This window comes from Salvelinus fontinalis, chromosome 10, assembly GCF_029448725.1.
Source record: "Salvelinus fontinalis isolate EN_2023a chromosome 10, ASM2944872v1, whole genome shotgun sequence".
Taxonomy (NCBI): Eukaryota; Metazoa; Chordata; class Actinopteri; order Salmoniformes; family Salmonidae; genus Salvelinus; species Salvelinus fontinalis.
The window spans coordinates 2,406,481-2,420,974 of NC_074674.1; positions in this window are offsets into that span (position 1 = coordinate 2,406,481).

A 14,494-nucleotide genomic window follows, 5' to 3' on the forward strand; every position below is an offset into this window, starting at 1 on the left:
TCAGTGTTAGTAAGGGAGGGTCAGTGTTAGTAAGGGAGGGTCAGTGTTAAAAGGGGGGGTCAGAGTTAATAAAGGGGGTCAGGGATAGTAAGGGAGGTCAGTGCTAGTAAGGGAGGGTCAGTGTTAGTAAGGGAGGGTCAGTGTTAGTAAGGGGGGGTCAGTGTTAGTAAGGGGGGGTCAGTGTTAGTAAGGGGGGGTCAAAGTTAGTAAGGGGGGGTCAGTGTAGTAAGGTGGGGTCAGTGTTAGTAAGGGAGGGTCAGTGTTAGTAAGGGGGGGTCAGTGTTAGTAAGGGAGGGTCAGTGTTAGTAAGGGAGGGTCAGTGTTAGTAAGAGAGGTCAGTATTAGTAAGGGGGGGTCAGTGTTAGTAAGGGGTGTCAGGGTTAGAAAGGGAGGTCAGTGCTAGTAAGGGAGGGTCAGTGTTAGTAAGGGGGGTCAGTGCTAGTAAGGGGGGGGGTCAGTGTTAGTAAGGGGGGGGTCAGTGCTAGTAAGGGAGGGTCAGTGTTAGTAAGGGAGGGTCAGTGTTAGTAAGGGGGGGGATCAATGCTAGTAAGGGGGTGTCAGTGTTAGTAAGGGGGGGTCAGTGTTAGTATGGGGGGGTCAGTGCTAGTAAGGAGGGGTCAGTGTTAGTAAGGGGGGGTCAGTGTTAGTAAGGGGGGGTCAGTGTTAGTAAGGGAGGGTCAGTGTTAGTAAGGGGGGGGTCAGTGTTAGTAAGGGAGGGTCAGTGTTAGTAAGGGAGGGTCAGTGTTAGTAAAGGGGGGGGGTCAGTGCTAGTAAGGGGGGGTCAGTGCTAGTAAGGGGGGGTCAGTGTTAGTAAGGCGGGGTCAGTGTTAGTAAGGGGGGTCAGTGTTAGTAAGGGGGGGTCAGTGTTAGTAAGGGAGGGTCAGTGTTAGTAAGAGGGGGTCAGTGTTAGTAAGGGAGGGTCAGTGTTAGTAAGGGGGGGCCAGTGCTAGTAAGGGGGGGTCAGTGTTAGTAAGGGGGGTCAGTGCTAGTAAGGGAGGGTCAGTGTTAGTAAGGGAGGGTCAGTGTTTTTAAGGGAGGGCCAGTGCTAGTAAGGGGGGGTCAGTGTTAGTAAGGTTGGGTCAGTGCTAGTAAGGGAGGGTCAGTGTTAGTAAGGGGGGGGTGAGTGCTAGTAAGGGGGGGTCAGTGTTAGTAAGGGAGGGTCAGTGTTAGTAAGGGAGGGTCAGTGTTAGTAAGGGAGGGTCAGTGTTAGTAAGGGAGTGTCAGTGTTAGTAAGGGAGGGTCAGTGTTAGTAAGGGAGGGTCAGTGTTAAAAGGGGGGGTCAGAGTTAATAAAGGGGGTCAGGGATAGTAAGGGAGGTCAGTGCTAGTAAGGGAGGGTCAGTGTTAGTAAGGGAGGGTCAGTGTTAGTAAGGGGGGGTCAGTGTTAGTAAGGGGGGGTCAGTGTTAGTAAGGGGGGGTCAAAGTTAGTAAGGGGGGGTCAGTGTAGTAAGGTGGGGTCAGTGTTAGTAAGGGAGGGTCAGTGTTAGTAAGGGGGGGTCAGTGTTAGTAAGGGAGGGTCAGTGTTAGTAAGGGAGGGTCAGTGTTAGTAAGAGAGGTCAGTATTAGTAAGGGGGGGTCAGTGTTAGTAAGGGGTGTCAGGGTTAGAAAGGGAGGTCAGTGCTAGTAAGGGAGGGTCAGTGTTAGTAAGGGGGGTCAGTGCTAGTAAGGGGGGGGGTCAGTGTTAGTAAGGGGGGGTCAGTGCTAGTAAGGGAGGGTCAGTGTTAGTAAGGGAGGGTCAGTGTTAGTAAGGGGGGGTCAGTGTTAGTATGGGGGGGTCAGTGCTAGTAAGGAGGGGTCAGTGTTAGTAAGGGGGGGTCAGTGTTAGTAAGGGGGGGTCAGTGTTAGTAAGGGAGGGTCAGTGTTAGTAAGGGGGGGGTCAGTGTTAGTAAGGGAGGGTCAGTGTTAGTAAGGGAGGGTCAGTGTTAGTAAAGGGGGGGGGTCAGTGCTAGTAAGGGGGGGTCAGTGCTAGTAAGGGGGGGTCAGTGTTAGTAAGGCGGGGTCAGTGTTAGTAAGGGGGGTCAGTGTTAGTAAGGGGGGGTCAGTGTTAGTAAGGGAGGGTCAGTGTTAGTAAGAGGGGGTCAGTGTTAGTAAGGGAGGGTCAGTGTTAGTAAGGGGGGGCCAGTGCTAGTAAGGGGGGGTCAGTGTTAGTAAGGGGGGTCAGTGCTAGTAAGGGAGGGTCAGTGTTAGTAAGGGAGGGTCAGTGTTTTTAAGGGAGGGCCAGTGCTAGTAAGGGGGGGTCAGTGTTAGTAAGGTTGGGTCAGTGCTAGTAAGGGAGGGTCAGTGTTAGTAAGGGGGGGGGTGAGTGCTAGTAAGGGGGGGTCAGTGTTAGTAAGGGAGGGTCAGTGTTAGTAAGGGGGGGTCAATGCTTGTAAGGGGGGGGTCAGTGTTAGTAAGGGGGGGTCAGTGTTAGTAAGGGGGGGTCAGTGCTAGTAAGGGGGGGTCAGTGTTAGTAAGGGGGGGTCATTGTTAGTAAGGGGGGGTCAGTGTTAGTAAGGGGGGGTCAGTGTTAGTAAGGGAGGGTCAGTGTTAGTAAGGGGGGTCAGTGCTAGTAAGGGGGGGTCAGTGTTAGTAAGGGGGGGTCAGTGTTAGTAAGGGAGGGTCAGTGTTAGTAAGGGGGGGTCAATGCTAGTAAGGGGGGGTCAGTTTTAGTAAGGGGGGGTCAGTGTTAGTAAGGGGGGTCAGTGCTAGTAAGGGGGGTCAGTGTTAGTAAGGGAGGGTCAGTGTTAGCAAGGGGGGGTCAGTGTTAGTAAGGGAGGGTCAGTGTTAGTAAGGGATAGTCAGTGTTAGTAAGAGAGGTCAGTATTAGTAAGGGGGGGTCAGTGTTAGTAAGGGGTGTCAGGGTTAGAAAGGGAGGTCAGTGCTAGTAAGGGAGGGTCAGTGTTAGCAAGGGGGGTCAGTGCTAGTAAGGGGGGGGGGGTCAGTGTTAGTAAGGGGGGGTCAGTGCTAGTAAGGGAGGGTCAGTGTTAGTAAGGGAGGGTCAGTGTTAGTAAGGTGGGGGGTCAATGCTAGTAAGGGGGGGTCAGTGTTAGTAAGGGGGGGTCAGTGTTAGTATGGGGGGGTCAGTGCTAGTAAGGAGGGGTCAGTGTTAGTAAGGGGGGGTCAGTGTTAGTAAGGGGGGGTCAGTGTTAGTAAAGGGGGGGGGTCAGTGCTAGTAAGGGGGGGTCAGTGCTAGTAAGGGGGGGTCAGTGTTAGTAAGGCGGGGTCAGTGTTAGTAAGGGGGGTCAGTGTTAGTAAGGGGGGGTCAGTGTTAGTAAGGGAGGGTCAGTGTTAGTAAGAGGGGGTCAGTGTTAGTAAGGGAGGGTCAGTGTTAGTAAAGGGGGGCCAGTGCTAGTAAGGGGGGGTCAGTGTTAGTAAGGGGGGGTCAGTGCTAGTAAGGGAGGGTCAGTGTTAGTAAGGGAGGGTCAGTGTTAGTAAGGGAGGGCCAGTGCTAGTAAGGGGGGGTCAGTGTTAGTAAGGTTGGGTCAGTGCTAGTAAGGGAGAGTCAGTGTTAGTAAGGGGGGGTCAGTGTTAGTAAGGGGGTGGTCAGTGCTAGTAAGGGGGGGGGGATCATTGTTAGTAAGGGGGGGGTCAGTGCTAGTAAGGGGGGGTCAGTGCTAGTAAGAGGGGGTCAGTGAGGGTAAGGGAGGGTCAGTGTTAGTAAGGGAGGGTCAGTGTTAGTAAGGGAGGGTCAGTGTTAGTAAGGGAGGGTCAGTGTTAGTAAGGGAGAGTCAGTGTTAGTAAGGGGGGTCAGTGTTAGTAAGGGGGGGGTCAGTGCTAGTAAGGGGGGGTCAGTGTTAGTTATGGGGGATCAGTGCTAGTAAGGGGGGGATCAGTGCTAGTAAGAGGGGGTCAGTGTTAGTAAGGGAGGGTCAGTGTTAGTAAGGGAGGGTCAGTGTTAGTAAGGGGGGGTCAGTGTTAATAAGGGGGGTCAGGGATAGTAAGGGAGGTCAGTGCTAGTAAGGGAGGGTCAGTGTTAGTAAGGGAGGGTCAGTGTTAGTAAGGGGGGGTCAGTGTTAGTAAGGGGGGGTCAGTGTTAGTAAGGGGGGGTCAGTGTTAGTAAGGGGGGTCAGTGTAGTAAGGTGGGGTCAGTGTTAGTAAGGGAGGGTCAGTGTTAGTAAGGGGGGGTCAGTGTTAGTAAGGGAGGGTCAGTGTTAGTAAGGGAGGGTCAGTGTTAGTAAGAGAGGTCAGTATTAGTAAGGGGGGGTCAGTGTTAGTAAGGGGTGTCAGGGTTAGAAAGGGAGGTCAGTGCTAGTAAGGGAGGGTCAGTGTTAGTAAGGGGGGTCAGTGCTAGTAAGGGGGGGGGCTCAGTGTTAGTAAGGGGGGGTCAGTGCTAGTAAGGGAGGGTCAGTGTTAGTAAGGGAGGGTCAGTGTTAGTAAGGGGGGGGTCAATGCTAGTAAGGGGGGGTCAGTGTTAGTAAGGGGGGGTCAGTGTTAGTATGGGGGGGTCAGTGCTAGTAAGGAGGGGTCAGTGTTAGTAAGGGGGGGTCAGTGTTAGTAAGGGGGGTCAGTGTTAGTAAGGGAGGGTCAGTGTTAGTAAGGGGGGGGTCAGTGTTAGTAAGGGAGGGTCAGTGTTAGTAAGGGAGGGTCAGTGTTAGTAAAGGGGGGGGGTCAGTGCTAGTAAGGGGGGGTCAGTGCTAGTAAGGGGGGGTCAGTGTTAGTAAGGCGGGGTCAGTGTTAGTAAGGGGGGTCAGTGTTAGTAAGGGGGGGTCAGTGTTAGTAAGGGAGGATCAGTGTTAGTAAGAGGGGGTCAGTGCTAGTAAGGGGGTGGTCAGTGCTAGTAAGGGGGGGGTCATTGTTAGTAAGGGGGGGTCAGTGCTAGTAAGGGGGGGTCAGTGCTAGTAAGAGGGGGTCAGTGTAAGTAAGGGAGGGTCAGTGTTAGTAAGGGAGGGTCAGTGTTAGTAAGGGAGGGTCAGTGTTAGTAAGGGAGAGTCAGTGTTAGTAAGGGGGGGTCAGTGTTAGTAAGGGGGGGGGGTCATAGCTAGTAAGGGGGGGTCAGTGTTAGTTATGGGGGGTCAGTGCTAGTAAGGGGGGATCAGTGCTAGTAAGAGGGGGTCAGTGTTAGTAAGGGAGGGTCAGTGTTAGTAAGGGGGGGTCAGTGTTAGTAAGGGGGGGTCAGTGTTAGTAAGGGGGGGTCAGTGTTAGTAAGGGGGGTCAGTGTAGTAAGGTGGGGTCAGTGTTAGTAAGGGAGGGTCAGTGTTAGTAAGGGGGGGTCAGTGTTAGTAAGGGAGGGTCAGTGTTAGTAAGGGAGGGTCAGTGTTAGTAAGAGAGGTCAGTATTAGTAAGGGGGGGTCAGTGTTAGTAAGGGGTGTCAGGGTTAGAAAGGGAGGTCAGTGCTAGTAAGGGAGGGTCAGTGTTAGTAAGGGGGGTCAGTGCTAGTAAGGGGGGGGGGCTCAGTGTTAGTAAGGGGGGGTCAGTGCTAGTAAGGGAGGGTCAGTGTTAGTAAGGGAGGGTCAGTGTTAGTAAGGGGGGGGTCAATGCTAGTAAGGGGGGGTCAGTGTTAGTAAGGGGGGGTCAGTGTTAGTATGGGGGGGTCAGTGCTAGTAAGGAGGGGTCAGTGTTAGTAAGGGGGGGTCAGTGTTAGTAAGGGGGGGTCAGTGTTAGTAAGGGAGGGTCAGTGTTAGTAAGGGGGGGGTCAGTGTTAGTAAGGGAGGGTCAGTGTTAGTAAGTGAGGGTCAGTGTTAGTAAAGGGGGGGGGTCAGTGCTAGTAAGGGGGGGTCAGTGCTAGTAAGGGGGGGTCAGTGTTAGTAAGGCGGGGTCAGTGTTAGTAAGGGGGGTCAGTGTTAGTAAGGGGGGGTCAGTGTTAGTAAGGGAGGGTCAGTGTTAGTAAGAGGGGGTCAGTGTTAGTAAGGGGGTGGTCAGTGCTAGTAAGGGGGGGGTCATTGTTAGTAAGGGGGGGGTCAGTGCTAGTAAGGGGGGGTCAGTGCTAGTAAGAGGGGGTCAGTGTAAGTAAGGGAGGGTCAGTGTTAGTAAGGGAGGGTCAGTGTTAGTAAGGGAGGGTCAGTGTTAGTAAGGGAGAGTCAGTGTTAGTAAGGGGGGGTCAGTGTTAGTAAGGGGGGGGGTCATAGCTAGTAAGGGGGGGTCAGTGTTAGTTATGGGGGGTCAGTGCTAGTAAGGGGGGATCAGTGCTAGTAAGAGGGGGTCAGTGTTAGTAAGGGAGGGTCAGTGTTAGTAAGGGAGGGTCAGTGTTAGTAAGGGGGGGTCAGTGTTAGTAAGGGAGGGTCAGTGTTAGTAAGGGAGGTCAGTATTAGTAAGGGAGGGTCAGTGTTAGTAAGGGAGGGTCAGTGTTAGTAAGGGAGGGTCAGTGTTAGTAAGGGAGTGTCAGTGTTAGTAAGGGAGGGTCAGTGTTAGTAAGGGAGGGTCAGTGTTAAAAGGGGGGGTCAGAGTTAATAAAGGGGGTCAGGGATAGTAAGGGAGGTCAGTGCTAGTAAGGGAGGGTCAGTGTTAGTAAGGGAGGGTCAGTGTTAGTAAGGGGGGGTCAGTGTTAGTAAGGGGGGGTCAGTGTTAGTAAGGGGGGGTCAAAGTTAGTAAGGGGGGGTCAGTGTAGTAAGGTGGGGTCAGTGTTAGTAAGGGAGGGTCAGTGTTAGTAAGGGGGGGTCAGTGTTAGTAAGGGAGGGTCAGTGTTAGTAAGGGAGGGTCAGTGTTAGTAAGAGAGGTCAGTATTAGTAAGGGGGGGTCAGTGTTAGTAAGGGGTGTCAGGGTTAGAAAGGGAGGTCAGTGCTAGTAAGGGAGGGTCAGTGTTAGTAAGGGGGGTCAGTGCTAGTAAGGGGGGGGGGTCAGTGTTAGTAAGGGGGGGGTCAGTGCTAGTAAGGGAGGGTCAGTGTTAGTAAGGGAGGGTCAGTGTTAGTAAGGGGGGGGATCAATGCTAGTAAGGGGGTGTCAGTGTTAGTAAGGGGGGGTCAGTGTTAGTATGGGGGGGTCAGTGCTAGTAAGGAGGGGTCAGTGTTAGTAAGGGGGGGTCAGTGTTAGTAAGGGGGGGTCAGTGTTAGTAAGGGAGGGTCAGTGTTAGTAAGGGGGGGGTCAGTGTTAGTAAGGGAGGGTCAGTGTTAGTAAGGGAGGGTCAGTGTTAGTAAAGGGGGGGGGTCAGTGCTAGTAAGGGGGGGTCAGTGCTAGTAAGGGGGGGTCAGTGTTAGTAAGGCGGGGTCAGTGTTAGTAAGGGGGGTCAGTGTTAGTAAGGGGGGGTCAGTGTTAGTAAGGGAGGGTCAGTGTTAGTAAGAGGGGGTCAGTGTTAGTAAGGGAGGGTCAGTGTTAGTAAGGGGGGGCCAGTGCTAGTAAGGGGGGGTCAGTGTTAGTAAGGGGGGTCAGTGCTAGTAAGGGAGGGTCAGTGTTAGTAAGGGAGGGTCAGTGTTTTTAAGGGAGGGCCAGTGCTAGTAAGGGGGGGTCAGTGTTAGTAAGGTTGGGTCAGTGCTAGTAAGGGAGGGTCAGTGTTAGTAAGGGGGGGGGTGAGTGCTAGTAAGGGGGGGTCAGTGTTAGTAAGGGAGGGTCAGTGTTAGTAAGGGAGGGTCAGTGTTAGTAAGGGGGGTCAGTGCTAGTAAGGGGGGGTCAGTGTTAGTAAGGGGGGTCAGTGTTAGTAAGGGAGGGTCAGTGTTAGTAAGGGGGGGTCAATGCTTGTAAGGGGGGGGTCAGTGTTAGTAAGGGGGGGTCAGTGTTAGTAAGGGGGGGTCAGTGCTAGTAAGGGGGGTCAGTGTTAGTAAGGGGGGGTCATTGTTAGTAAGGGGGGGTCAGTGTTAGTAAGGGGGGGTCAGTGTTAGTAAGGGAGGGTCAGTGTTAGTAAGGGGGTCAGTGCTAGTAAGGGGGGGTCAGTGTTAGTAAGGGGGGGTCAGTGTTAGTAAGGGAGGGTCAGTGTTAGTAAGGGGGGGTCAATGCTAGTAAGGGGGGGTCAGTTTTAGTAAGGGGGGGTCAGTGTTAGTAAGGGGGGTCAGTGCTAGTAAGGGGGGTCAGTGTTAGTAAGCGGGGGTCAGTGTTAGTAAGGGAGGGTCAGTGTTAGTAAGGGAGGGTCAGTGTTAGTAAAGGGGGGGGGGTCAGTTTTAGTAAGGGGGGGGCAGTGCTAGTAAGGGGGGGTCAGTGTTAGTAAGAGAGGTCAGTATTAGTAAGGGGGGGTCAGTGTTAGTAAGGGGTGTCAGGGTTAGAAAGGGAGGTCAGTGCTAGTAAGGGAGGGTCAGTGTTAGTAAGGGGGGTCAGTGCTAGTAAGGGGGGGGGGTCAGTTTTAGTAAGGGGGGGCAGTGCTAGTAAGGGGGGTCAGTGTTAGTAAGAGAGGTCAGTATTAGTAAGGGGGGGTCAGTGTTAGTAAGGGGTGTCAGGGTTAGAAAGGGAGGTCAGTGCTAGTAAGGGAGGGTCAGTGTTAGTAAGGGGGGTCAGTGCTAGTAAGGGGGGGTCAGTGCTAGTAAGGGAGGGTCAGTGTTAGTAAGGGAGGGTCAGTGTTAGTAAGGGGGGGGGTCAATGCTAGTAAGGGGGTGTCAGTGTTAGTAAGGGGGGGTCAGTGTTAGTATGGGGGGGTCAGTGCTAGTAAGGAGGGGTCAGTGTTAGTAAGGGGGGGTCAGTGTTAGTAAGGGGGGGTCAGTGTTAGTAAGGGAGGGTCAGTGTTAGTAAGGGGGGGGTCAGTGTTAGTAAGGGAGGGTCAGTGTTAGTAAGGGAGGGTCAGTGTTAGTAAAGGGGGGGGGGTCAGTGCTAGTAAGGGGGGGTCAGTGCTAGTAAGGGGGGGTCAGTGTTAGTAAGGCGGGGTCAGTGTTAGTAAGGGGGGTCAGTGTTAGTAAGGGGGGTCAGTGTTAGTAAGGGAGGGTCAGTGTTAGTAAGAGAGGTCAGTATTAGTAAGGGGGGGTCAGTGTTAGTAAGGGGTGTCAGGGTTAGAAAGGGAGGTCAGTGCTAGTAAGGGAGGGTCAGTGTTAGTAAGGGGGGTCAGTGCTAGTAAGGGGAAGGGGGGTCAGTGTTAGTAAGGGGGGGTCAGTGCTAGTAAGGGAGGGAGAGTGTTAGTAAGGGAGGGTCAGTGTTAGTAAGGGGGGGGATCAATGCTAGTAAGGGGGGGTCAGTGTTAGTAAGGGGGGGTCAGTGTTAGTATGGGGGGGTCAGTGCTAGTAAGGAGGGGTCAGTGTTAGTAAGGGGGGGTCAGTGTTAGTAAGGGGGGGTCAGTGTTAGTAAGGGAGGGTCAGTGTTAGTAAGGGAGGGTCAGTGTTAGTAAGGGGGAGGGTCAGTGTTAGTAAGGGAGGGTCAGTGTTAGTAAGGGAGGGTCAGTGTTAGTAAAGGGGGGGGGGGTCAGTGCTAGTAAGGGAGGGTCAGTGTTAGTAAGGGGGGGTCAGTGCTAGTAAGGGGGGGTCAGTGTTAGTAAGGCGGGGTCAGTGTTAGTAAGGGGGGTCAGTGTTAGTAAGGTGGGGTCAGTGTTAGTAAGGGAGGGTCAGTGTTAGTAAGAGGGGGTCAGTGTTAGTAAGGGAGGGTCAGTGTTAGTAAGGGGGGGCCAGTGCTAGTAAGGGGGGGCAGTGTTAGTAAGGGGGGGGTCAGTGCTAGTAAGGGAGGGTCAGTGTTAGTAAGGGAGGGTCAGTGTTAGTAAGGTTGGGTCAGTGCTAGTAAGGGAGAGTCAGTGTTAGTAAGGGGGGGTCAGTGTTAGTAAGGGGGGGGGTAATTGTTAGTAAGGGGGGGTCAGTGCTAGTAAGGGGGGGGTCAGTGCTAGTAAGAGGGGGTCAGTGTAATTAAGGGAGGGTCAGTGTTAGTAAGGGAGGGTCAGTGTTAGTAAGGGAGGGTCAGTGTTAGTAAGGGAGGGTCAGTGTTAGTAAGGGAGAGTCAGTGTTAGTAAGGGGGGGTCAGTGTTAGTAAGGGGGGGGGTCAGTGCTAGTAAGGGGGGGTCAGTGTTAGTAATGGGGGGTCAGTGCTAGTAAGGGGGGATCAGTGCTAGTAAGAGGGGGTCAGTGTTAGTAAGGGAGGGTCAGTGTTAGTAAGGGAGGGTCAGTGTTAGTAAGGGGGGTCAGTGTTAGTAAGGGAGGGTCAGTGTTAGTAAGGGAGGTCAGTATTAGTAAGGGAGGGTCAGTGTTAGTAAGGGAGGTTCAGTGTTAGTAAGGGAGGGTCAGTGTTAGTAAGGGAGTGTCAGTGTTATTAAGGGAGGGTCAGTGTTAGTAAGGGGGGGTCAGTGTTAGTAAGGGGGGGTCAGTGTTAGTAAGGGGGGGGTCAGTGTTAGTAAGGGGGGGTCAGTGTAGTAAGGTGGGGTCAGTGTTAGTAAGGGAGGGTCAGTGTTAGTAAGGGGGGGTCAGTGTTAGTAAGGGAGGGTCAGTGTTAGTAAGGGAGGGTCAGTGTTAGTAAGGGAGGGTCAGTGTTAGTAAGGGGGGTCAGTGCTAGTAAGGGAGGGTCAGTGTTAGTAAGGGGGGTCAGTGCTAGTAAGGGGGGGGGGTCAGTGTTAGTAAGGGGGGGTCAGTGCTAGTAAGGGAGGGTCAGTGTTAGTAAGGGAGGGTCAGTGTTAGTAAGGGGGGGGGGTCAATGCTAGTAAGGGGGGGTCAGTGTTAGTAAGGGGGGGTCAGTGTTAGTATGGGGGGGTCAGTGTTAGTAAGGGGGGGGTCAGTGCTAGTAAGGGAGGGTCAGTGTTAGTAAGGGGGGGCCAGTGCTAGTAAGGGGGGGCAGTGTTAGTAAGGGGGGGGTCAGTGCTAGTAAGGGAGGGTCAGTGTTAGTAAGGGAGGGTCAGTGTTAGTAAGGTTGGGTCAGTGCTAGTAAGGGAGAGTCAGTGTTAGTAAGGGGGGGTCAGTGTTAGTAAGGGGGGGGGGTAATTGTTAGTAAGGGGGGGTCAGTGCTAGTAAGGGGGGGGTCAGTGCTAGTAAGAGGGGGTCAGTGTAATTAAGGGAGGGTCAGTGTTAGTAAGGGAGGGTCAGTGTTAGTAAGGGAGGGTCAGTGTTAGTAAGGGAGGGTCAGTGTTAGTAAGGGAGAGTCAGTGTTAGTAAGGGGGGGTCAGTGTTAGTAAGGGGGGGGGTCAGTGCTAGTAAGGGGGGGTCAGTGTTAGTAATGGGGGGTCAGTGCTAGTAAGGGGGGATCAGTGCTAGTAAGAGGGGGTCAGTGTTAGTAAGGGAGGGTCAGTGTTAGTAAGGGAGGGTCAGTGTTAGTAAGGGGGGTCAGTGTTAGTAAGGGAGGGTCAGTGTTAGTAAGGGAGGTCAGTATTAGTAAGGGAGGGTCAGTGTTAGTAAGGGAGGTTCAGTGTTAGTAAGGGAGGGTCAGTGTTAGTAAGGGAGTGTCAGTGTTATTAAGGGAGGGTCAGTGTTAGTAAGGGGGGGTCAGTGTTAGTAAGGGGGGGTCAGTGTTAGTAAGGGGGGGGTCAGTGTTAGTAAGGGGGGGTCAGTGTAGTAAGGTGGGGTCAGTGTTAGTAAGGGAGGGTCAGTGTTAGTAAGGGGGGGTCAGTGTTAGTAAGGGAGGGTCAGTGTTAGTAAGGGAGGGTCAGTGTTAGTAAGGGAGGGTCAGTGTTAGTAAGGGGGGTCAGTGCTAGTAAGGGAGGGTCAGTGTTAGTAAGGGGGGTCAGTGCTAGTAAGGGGGGGGGGTCAGTGTTAGTAAGGGGGGGTCAGTGCTAGTAAGGGAGGGTCAGTGTTAGTAAGGGAGGGTCAGTGTTAGTAAGGGGGGGGGGTCAATGCTAGTAAGGGGGGGTCAGTGTTAGTAAGGGGGGGTCAGTGTTAGTATGGGGGGGTCATTGCTAGTAAGGAGGGGTCAGTGTTAGTAAGGGGGGGTCTGTGTTAGTAAGGGGGGGTCAGTGTTAGTAAGGGAGGGTCAGTGTTAGTAAGGGGGGGTCAGTGTTAGTAAGGGAGGGTCAGTGTTAGTAAGGGAGGGTCAGTGTTAGTAAAGGGGGGGGGGGTCAGTGCTAGTAAGGGGGGGTCAGTGCTAGTAAGAGGGGGTCAGTGTTAGTAAGGGAGGGTCAGTGTTAGTAAGGGGGGGCCAGTGCTAGTAAGGGGGGGTCAGTGTTAGTAAGGGGGGGTCAGTGCTAGTAAGGGGGGGTCAGTGTTAGTAAGGGAGGGTCAGTGTTAGTAAGGGAGGGCCAGTGCTAGTAAGGGGGGTCAGTGTTAGTAAGGTTGGGTCAGTGCTAGTAAGGGAGGGTCAGTGTTAGTAAGGGGGGGTCAGTGCTAGTAAGGGGGGGTCAGTGTTAGTAAGGGAGGGTCAGTGTTAGTAAGGGAGGGTCAGTGTTAGTAAGGGGGGTCAGTGCTAGTAAGGGGGGGTCAGTGTTAGTAAGGGGGGGTTAGTGTTAGTAAGGGAGGGTCAGTGTTAGTAAGGGGGGGTCAATGCTAGTAAGGGGGGGTCAGTGTTAGTAAGGGGGGGTCAGTGTTAGTAAGGGGGGGTCAGTGCTAGTAAGGGGGGGTCAGTGTTAGTAAGGGGGGGTCATTGTTAGTAAGGGGGGGTCAGTGTTAGTAAGGGGGGGTCAGTGTTAGTAAGGGAGGGTCAGTGTTAGTAAGGGGGGGTCAGTGCTAGTAAGGGGGGGTCGGTGTTAGTAAGGGAGGGTCAGTGTTAGTAAGGGAGGGTCAGTGTTAGTAAGGGGGGTCAGTGCTAGTAAGGGGTGGTCAGTGTTAGTAAGGGGGGGTCAGTGTTAGTAAGGGAGGGTCAGTGTTAGTAAGCGGGGGTCAATGCTAGTAAGGGGGGGGTCAGTTTTAGTAAGGGGGGGTCAGTGTTAGTAAGGGGGGGTCAGTGCTAGTAAGGGGGGGTCAGTGTTAGTAAGGGGGGGTCATTGTTAGTAAGGGGGGGTCAGTGTTAGTAAGGGGGGGTCAGTGTTAGTAAGGGAGGGTCAGTGTTAGTAAGCGGGGGTCAGTGTTAGTAAGGGAGGGTCAGTGTTAGTAAGGGAGGGTCAGTGTTAGTAAGGGAGGGTCAGTGTTAGTAAGGGGGGGTCAGTGTTAGTAAGGGGGGGTCAGTGTTAGTAAGGGAGGGTCAGTGTTAGTAAGGGGGGTCAGTGCTAGTAAGGGAGGGTCAGTGTTAGTAAGGGGGGTCAGTGCTAGTAAGGGAGGGTCAGTGTTAGTAAGGGGGGTCAGTGTTAGTAAGGGAGGGTCAGTGTTAGTAAGGGGGGGTCAGTGTTAGTAAGGGGGGTCAGTGCTAGTAAGGGGGGGTCAGTGTTAGTAAGGGGGGTCAGTGCTAGTAAGGGAGGGTCAGTGTTAGTAAGGGGGGTCAGTGTTAGTAAGGGAGGGTCAGTGTTAGTAAGGGGGGGTCAGTGTTAGTAAGGGGGGTCAGTGCTAGTAAGGGGGGGTCAGTGTTAGTAAGTTGGGTCAGTGCTAGTAAGGGGGGGTCAGTGTTAGTTCACGAAGGGCGCGTTTTTTGAGGTGAGGAAGGGGTGCGAGCGGGGTGCTATGGGATTATTTAAGATACTACACTGAACAAAAATATATACGCAACATGCAACCGTTTAAAAGAGTTCACTGAGTTACAGTTCATATAATGAAGTTAGTCAATTGAAATAAATGCATTAGACCCTAATCTATGGATTTCACATGACTGGGTATACATATATTCATCTGTTGGTCACAGATACTTTAAAGAAAAAGTAGGGGTATGGATTTTAAAAAACGGTCAGTATCTGGTGTGACCACCATATCACTCATGCAGCGCGACACATCTTCTTCACATAGAGTAGATCAGGCTGTTGATTCTGGCCTGTGAAATGTTGTCCCACTCCTACTCAATGGCTGTGCGAAGTTGCTGGATATTGGCGGGAACTGGAACACGCTGTCATACATTTAGATCCAGAGCATATCAAACATGATCAATGGGTGACATATCTGGTGAGTCTGCAGGACAAGGAAGAACTGGGACATTTTCAGCTTCAAGCAATTGTATACAGATCCTTGCGACATGAAGCAACTCATTATCATGAAACAAAACATGGAGCCGACAGAGACGGTCGCCTCGCTTCAGGGCGTTAGAAAACGATGTGGTAGTTAGATTTGTTATGTATTATTTCTTACATTGTTAGCCCAGAAAATCTCAAGTGTTATTACATACAGCCGGGAAGAACTATTGGATATGAAAACTTAGCAACATTACGACCAGGAATACGTCTTTCCCGCAGCGTATCCTTTGTTCGGACCTCCACCCTGGACATAGGATCTTATCCCAGAGGCCGACCCAAAACAACGCGGTCGCTGCAGGAGAAGCAGACGGAGCGGCCTACTGGTCAGACTCAGAAGGCGAGCACACCATCCACCGCTTCCGAGCATATTACTCACCAATGTACAATCTCTAGATAACACTGCCCTATCCCATCTGGACACGAGGAATACCTATGTAAGAATGCTGTTCATTGACTACAGCTCAGCATTTAACACCATAGTACCCTCCAAACTCGTCATTAAGCTCGAGACCCTGGGTCTCGACCCCGCACTGTGCAACTGGGACCTGGACCCAGGTGGTGAAGGTAGGAAACAACATCTCCACCTCGCTGATCCTGAACACTGGGGCCTCACAAGGGTGCGTTTTCAGACCTCTCCTGTACTCCCTGTTCACCCATGACTGCGTGGCCATGCATGCTTCCAACTCAATCATCAAGTTTGCAGACGACACAACAGTGGTAGGCTTGATTACCAACAACG